The sequence below is a fragment of the Tinamus guttatus genome, unplaced genomic scaffold (genome assembly GCF_059628265.1).
Source record: "Tinamus guttatus ecotype Peru unplaced genomic scaffold, ASM5962826v1 Tinamus_guttatus_pri_ptg000213l, whole genome shotgun sequence".
Lineage (NCBI taxonomy): Eukaryota > Metazoa > Chordata > Aves > Tinamiformes > Tinamidae > Tinamus > Tinamus guttatus.
The window spans coordinates 3704919-3712723 of record NW_028288747.1 but is presented as its reverse complement, the minus strand read 5'-3'; positions in this window follow the sequence as shown (position 1 = coordinate 3712723).

The following is a 7805-nucleotide window of genomic DNA, read 5'->3' as shown; positions in this document are numbered from 1 at the left end:
GTTAGGATAATAAAATGAAGGCTGCTATTCTTTACCTGAAGGCATATCAACCTAGTGGCATTTGCCTTCAGATTAAGAATATAAAGCAGCAGGAGATTTGATTAAAACAAGATCTTGTTTCCTTGCAAATATTACCACTGTCACATCCAGCTAGATTCTTGTTTGTATTGATAATGACCTTGGGTGCCTCTCTGGTATCTGAGCTGAAAGCAAAGGTGGTAGCTTGCTTTTTTTTTGCTCCCTTTAGTTTTCTTTTGTTTTCCCCACAGTAATTTGGAAAAATTGTGGAGTTTTTGGAGGGGTGAATCAGGACTGTTCAGAATATAATAGGTGGTATAGGGGGTGCACAGCAAGAGGTAGAAATAATACTTCCTTGGTAGAATAATACTTCCTTTGAAGGAAGGAAACACAAAGTACTTGGACTTCTATATGTAGTCATGATGTTGCTGCTGTAAAAATTAATCCTGAAATCAAGAAAACCTTTTGAAATTAGAATTCTTTTTCTACCTGGATATCTTGATTCAGGAAAGTGGCAATAGAGTTGCAGCTGAAGCTGATAAAAATGTCACTCAGTTTAGAATTGCTTATTTTGGCACAAAATAACATAGAAATAGCTAATGCAATTCTAAAAAAATATATATTTTTTGATTCAGAGATGGGGAATAGGTAGTCCTGACATTGATTATAGGGCTTGAGATTTATAGCTTGCTTGTTATTCACTCTCTAGGATGCTAATGTGATCCCAGAGTTGTATATTATTGGAATTTATGGGCAACTGGCAATGTAGCAACATGCTGAGTGGTTGGAAATTTCCATATCTGTTGTGTGTTGATGGAAGACTACTTGTGGAAATGTGTTTCCTAATTTGGTTTGGCATCCTTGCTGTTAGCAGATTCCTTGTGAGGCTGTGTGCAATAACTCCTAGAAAATACAGAATGGTGAGACGAGTTGCAGTTGGGGGAACATAGAGACTAGCATGTTAAGCCTTCTCTACCTGAGACTGAATCTAGGCAGCTGAAGGGGAAATCAGGTGGCCACGAAGCAGTGGCTGGCAGAAATTTTGGAAATCTGATCCTGTTGTGATGTACGTTTGTTTTGATGCTTGGGAGCACTGAGGCAGCATGTCCTTCTTGGAAGTACAGGTAAATTCCATTCTTGGGAAGAAATTCTTCTGGATTTGCGAACAAGGAAGTTATGATTAGCCTGTGTCTGATCTGAGCTGATGCCATAAGTAGGTATTGAGGTATCTGGCTGGCCTGAGAGTGCTTGGTCAGGGAGGAGGGCTAAAGATACAAGAAACAAAACACATACAGTCAATCTTACTTTTTCTTTTTTTCCTTTCCGGGTGTTTACATCACCCGGAATCCTGAAAACATCCTGCTACCAGGAGGTGATCAAAAAGTTAGAGCATTGCATGTCTGTTAATAAAAACTTTGGAGAGCCTCAGTAACTTTCATCTTTTCACTCTCCCAGGATGAGTTGCAGTAGGGTCACTGTTTATATCCAAGACTCCGTGCTGATTTACACCCCAGGTAACTGAATCCAATAAGGTTAAACAGTGAACTATATGCTTCCTAAATTACACATACTTGCTATCCTTATGTTAGTTTGTTTTTTATTCATTACTTGATTGTACTCGTGGCACGTTCTTACTGTTTCGTGATTTATAATGGGTCTCTTTATTGAATTATTGAGTAAAACTTTTAAATAAAACATCAAAGAATTCGCTTCTACTATCAGTTCTCCTACAGCGTAAGATGTATCAACCCTTAGGACCGCTTTCCTCATCAGAATACTAACTCTGCTAGGCTTGTTCCTAAATGTGCTCTGCACTAATATGTTCATCCACTATAGGCTTGCTTGCTTTCTTTTGAAAGTGAAATGATTTGCCTCATAAATATGCATAATTAAATTGCTTTTGGGGCAGGTATCAGTTTTATTCTTTCTGGCCACCTTACATGTGCAATATTTGTGTGTGCTCTGAATCCTATTTCAGACGGGAGGAAAAACAAAGTACTCCTAAGAAGTGATTTGACTGCAGTTTCAGAAAGTCTGTATCAGAGTTGAGAAGAAGGTAAAGCTTCACTTCCAACTCATGGTCTGACTAGAACAAGCCTCTCCCTTGTTCTACACCTTATTTAGTGCTTTGAGTACTGCTTTCCTTGGGCTAGAGAGTCACAGTGAATTCAGACTACATGAAACAGTGAGTGGTGATTCCTTGTCAGTAACTCAGATTGTGCAGAAATCAAAATTTGAGCTCAGGTCTGTCATGGTCATTCCTGTATGCTCTACTTGCTAATGCTTTACCCAGGTTTGTCTGCTTGTTTCAATGCATTAGAATGGGCTGTATGGTTCTGGTTACTGCTGTGTGATAATTTTATAATCTCTTTGAGTTTCTTGGCACTTCCATAGAACAAGCAAGTCTGGTACTTGCCTGGAGGGATTAGTGTTTAGTGTGCACATAACAAAACAGTGAGAAGATGTCAAGTACGGTTCGGTTATTCCAGAACTCCAAGAAATAGTTTGTAGTGTAAGTATTATGCTTTAAGAATGGATGAGATGAGGCTGCTGGGAACAGCATCAATTTTTGAAAGTAAAATGTAAGCTTTGATTCACAGAAAATGAAATTTGGAACAGCTTGGGCTTTTTTTTTTTGTTGTTGTTGTTGTTAATGAAATACCAAAAGGAATACATTACTGATGCATGTTTTTATTTAAATGTTTAATTTCTGTGGGCAGTACTAAATATGTATTTTTCCAAAGACTATAAAAGGCTTGCTAGGATAGCCATGCTGGAAACCCTTCTATTGTATGTTGTGGTCTAATATTTTCTAGTCCCTCAAAAGGGAATAGCTATACAGGCAAAACAACTTATATTTGTGATAATTCTAAAAAGGAGGGGATAAGAAAGACTTTCAACACAAGCTGACACTGCTTCCCTGGTGGAAACTTTCCATAGGGCTGGCCTGAGATCAGAAGCTTTTTTTTTTTTTTTTTTTTTTTTTTCTCTCCCCCCCCCCCCCCCCTTTTTTTTTTCTCTTCATCTGAGCAAGGTTTCAGTAAGTGCTTGGACCAAAGGATGAAAGACAAGTCAGCCTAGGGCTTCTGAGCTAGTGTCTTTGCATCCTAGACTTAGGAAGTCCCTGAGCTACAGCTGGGTGGAAGCTGGGAGTGAGCCTGAGGACAGATGCCACCTGCTTGTCTCTCATACCCCTCCTTGCCACGGCTCACTGGCAGAAACAGGACCCAGACCTTGGCAGCAAGGCTGTTACCCAGCTCTAATGCACCCTCCAGGGTTTGGCATGGTCTGTGTCTGGGCAGCACAGGCTTTTCCTCGGCGTTTGGGGCCATCAGTATGTTTTGCGGTTGCAACTCTTTGAGTTTGAGTAAAAGACCTGTTTTTCTTCACTACATTGAACAACAGAAAAAATAAAGCTAGATAGTTAAAGCTGAAGATGTAGGTATTGAGAGAGACTTTAGGCTTTAGACCTTCAGGCTCTGAGAACAGCCTTTTAAATCCTACTACAACCTGCCTCCTTGACTGCTTCTCATGTCAAATCCAGACAATGGAGTTTCTTTGCCTTTTGATCTGAATTATTTTCTTTTCTGGCCTTCAAGGCCCTAGCAATGTCTTTATAAATTAGTTTTTATATATATATCAGATGCTGATGGCAATATTATGTCTCAAATATGCCATGTTAATTATTGAATACTTTATATATGTAGCATAAAAAGACCTTTTTATGATTTAGTTTGCAACATTTCTGTGAGGCACACTCAAAAAAACTTTTTGTCTTGATTTGCTCAGCTGACTATAAGTCTTTCTTGCCATTACTGGTGAAATGTTATTAGGCAGCTCTTGGTTTCCTTTCAACAACTGTTTCTTCCCTGAGCAGTTGGAAATTCCCATATTGTACCTCTGTACCTCCTGTTTAATTTGCAAGAGTCATTCATTTCTGCCCTTAATTCCTGTTTGAACTGGCGCTGGGGACTGTGCTGGTCTCAGATTGTCTTACAGGGCATGACACTGTGGGTCCTTCTACTGCAGGTTCAGGGTCTTCCTTCCATCACACTCCAAGATCTGTTTTAACTGTTACTGTTTTGATCACTTACTAGGCTCCCATAACACATTTTCCCCTCTGCTGTTTTTCAGTGCAAAAAGCTAAATTGCATAAAAATCAGACAGATTTTTTGTTTATTTTTGTTTGTTTTTGTTTTTTCCATGAGAGCTTTTAAACTTTTCCTGGATCCATTTCTTTTGTTCTTGCACAAATAATGCAGCTTTATATTCAATGATGGGTCAGGAAATCCTGTTGTTACGGAGTTTGATGCTATTATACCACTGTACTGCAATATGCCGATGGAAGCTCTTTCTTTCTCCTACTTGTTTCATGGTGGTTGTTCTCCTCAGTCCTGTAAGGATGGCTGTCTTCGCAGTTTGGGCTCTCTCTAATCAATAGGAGACAGAACTGTGGTGTCCTGCAGAGATACATGAGATGCCAGTTTATTCATTTTGTTTAGTGGGCCGTGGTCTGAAGACAGGAAAGGTAAATGTTCTTGGTGGTAGCTGTGAGGTGATTTGAGCAAGCTAGTGCTTTCTGTGCCCTAGAAAATAATCCAGGAGAGGTGACTGTTTTGTAATTCAGAGGGAGAAACCTCAAATGCCAACAGCTACTTACTGACTCGCCGCCTTTTTACTCTGAATGTGCCATGCCTCACCTTGGGCACCGTGTTTAGGGGCTGTGCTCCAGATCTTTAGGAAAGCGTTCCCAAGGTGTCTCCTCTCCCTTCCTTTCTGTTCTTCCAGCTACTCCACCTCCTGCCTTTCACAATTTGGAGCCTGAAAAAGGCTGTTACTGACTTGTATTCACAGAGGTGAAATAACTGTCCAGCAGGAAGCTCAGTGCTCAAGCATTTCTCAAAGCAAACTAGAGAGGAGAATTTTTACCTACAGCATCCTTATTTCCCTACAATGTCTACCTGGGAGAGGATGGAATGTAGGAGGGGAGAACTTGTCAACCCCTGCCTTCCCCATTAGATGTGCTAGAAGCTGGGGACAGGACCCTGTCCTCTTGGCACCATAAGAAGGCAGAATACACATGTGCACCAAAAGGAACATGAATGCAAATATGAGAACTCAAAATGATGGGAAATCTTCAACTGAAATTAGATTTAATTTGCTTGAATGACAACAGGAAAAACAAAACCTACTTTCAAATCCTTTTGGGACTGAGACAACTGGTATGCTGTAAGAAAGACAGTGGACAGTGCCCTCTCCATGATATTAATAGCTGGGTACTGTAGCTGAGGATGGGAGAACAAAAGGGAAGAGCAGGAATTACAGCCTTAGGAAGCAGGACCTCTATTTCTGTGCTTTGCAATAGATTGTCTAGGGATGCTATGTTATTTCCATCAACAGAGATTTTTAAAGAAAAGTAAGATAAGTATCTGTTGGTGTAGGTTTGCTTTGCCTTATCTTGTGAGGAAAAGATGGACAAAAAGTACTTTTAATGGTTCTTTGAATTTATGTGAAAAACATATATATAATTTTACCCTACCTTTGTGGGGAAACTCCCCAGGTTAAGTGTATTGCTCTACCCTGCTATCAGTGGTGTTCCTGTGATTCTTTTAATCAGACACACGGGGTCAGACAGAGAAGTTCAGTTGCGCTCCCTGAGGGATATAATGCTCCATTTTTCTCTCTGCCACAATTGCAGCAAATTCTATGATCGTTGTCCTGCAGAGAAGTGATAATTAGGCAAAGAGAAAGCGTGATAGTACGATATAGCATAAAGGGTTTTCACATGAATACAGATGCATTACTCTCAACTATTGAACCTATACTTTATGAAAATCATCATGCCTTTGGTGCCAGGAGCACTCTCCTAATCTTGTACCATCTGTGCATCTGGCAGAATATTACTGGAAACTCATTTATACATCCACTTGGGAGTGTATCCTTCCTATAAAAAAATACCCATATTTAGGTTTATAGTGTAAAATACTGCATTTCAAACAGACTATTGTTGACAGATTTTTTTTTTTTCTCTCCATTTTATTTCTTGGACTAATGTTCTTATCCCAAGACAATAAAATGCAGATGAACAGTATCTTCATGTTAACAAGATGCTAATCAATGTTTAATGTTTCAAACTTCAGGAAAGATTTCAACAAGGTTTTTCTTAGCCAGTCTTGAGATTTTTTTTTTTTCCTGGAGTGGATGGTGAACAGGAGCATAAGTGTTACAATCAAAATGACAGAGAAGTTTGATATACCTGTATCAATCCTCTTATGCTATGATAGCTGAGAGTGTAATGAGCAGGTAGGATCACCACAAGAGAGATTATCCCACTTCCATCTATTAGAGATGACTCTGCATGTAGTAAGCTAGGACTTTTCAGCACAGGAAGGCCTCTGAGGAAGGATTTGAGAGATGTACACACAAAAATGAATAGTTCTGGAATAGTGACTTATGAATGTTTATTCACTGCTCTTCCTGCAGAAGAACTAGGCGCTACTAAATAAAACGACCTAGCAGTAAGTCTGCAGTTTGAAGGGGAAAATATATGAGACAAATTGAACTGGAATTTATTGTTTTAAGATGCTTTGGATGTGAGTAAATGCTTTTGAGGCAGATTTACAAAGAAAGGGTCTATCAAAGGCTATTCTAAATGCTGACATAGAATTTAAGCCTGCTTTCAGGAGGTTTTTCTGCTGAGGAAGGAAGATCAATCTATTCTTACCATATTCCTGTGCTCTTTTCTTTCCCAAGGATCTGCTGGATACTGCTAGACAGACTGCTTGGCTTGGCCTGTCCTAGTGCAGCCACTCTTGCATTTGTGATATAGCTATGCAGATATGTGCTATCCTCAATAATGTCTAGGTCTTCATTTGTTTGTTTTACTTGTGTAGTTATTAACTTTTGTCTACGGGGATTTTGTGCAAAATAATACAAAGATTTGGGTATATTGCAAAATGTAACTACTTGTGCAGAATATAGTTACTTTTCTGGCAGCTCCTGCTGAGTACTACATAAAGTAAAAAGTAGAGTCTTCTGTATGATCAGTGAATTGAAAGCAGATGTCTGCATAAGTGAATGTGAGTTTTCTTTATGTTGGGAAATGTAAATAAATGTTTCCAGTCAGGATTGCCATCTTCACCATCTCTAGCTTATGGTGAAGTGTTCTCTAACTGCTTGAAACTATGGTACAGAGATAACCTTCACCTCTGTATTCAAGTGATGTTTAGAAAGAGTGTAATCCTTTGCAGGATTATTTTCAGTGTGCAGGGATCATCAGTTAGTTAAAATGGAAATAACTCTAGGGTTATAATTATTGCAGGGGAATGGTATTAGAAATCATCTCTCTGGGTTGCTGTGAATGTGGTCAGGTACCAACTGAACCCACTGGTGCAGAGCGAGTCAGGACTGTGGTCTGGCACCTCTCTGCTGGAGCAGGAGCAGAGAGAAGGGACGAATATGACAGAAGAGGAGGGCAGTTTATGAGTAGTTTTTAACTAATTGTGATAAGTGTTGGAGATTTAGTAGCTTAATGACAGGATGTAATGAACTGTTTAAACTAGCAGCATGCTTAGTTGTGGGGGTGGGGATTTATAGCTTCATTTTTTAGGGAAAAGAAAAGCTCCTTTTTTACAGTCAGAAAGCTCTGCAGTTATTAAGGACAGTCCCCTGCTGCGAAAGAGTCTCTGCTTTTGCATCTCCTACCTCCCAGCACCTTAAGGGTAAAAAAACTAAAACAGTTTAACGCACTAGAATCTGAAGAATAAAAAATAATCATTTAAAATTAC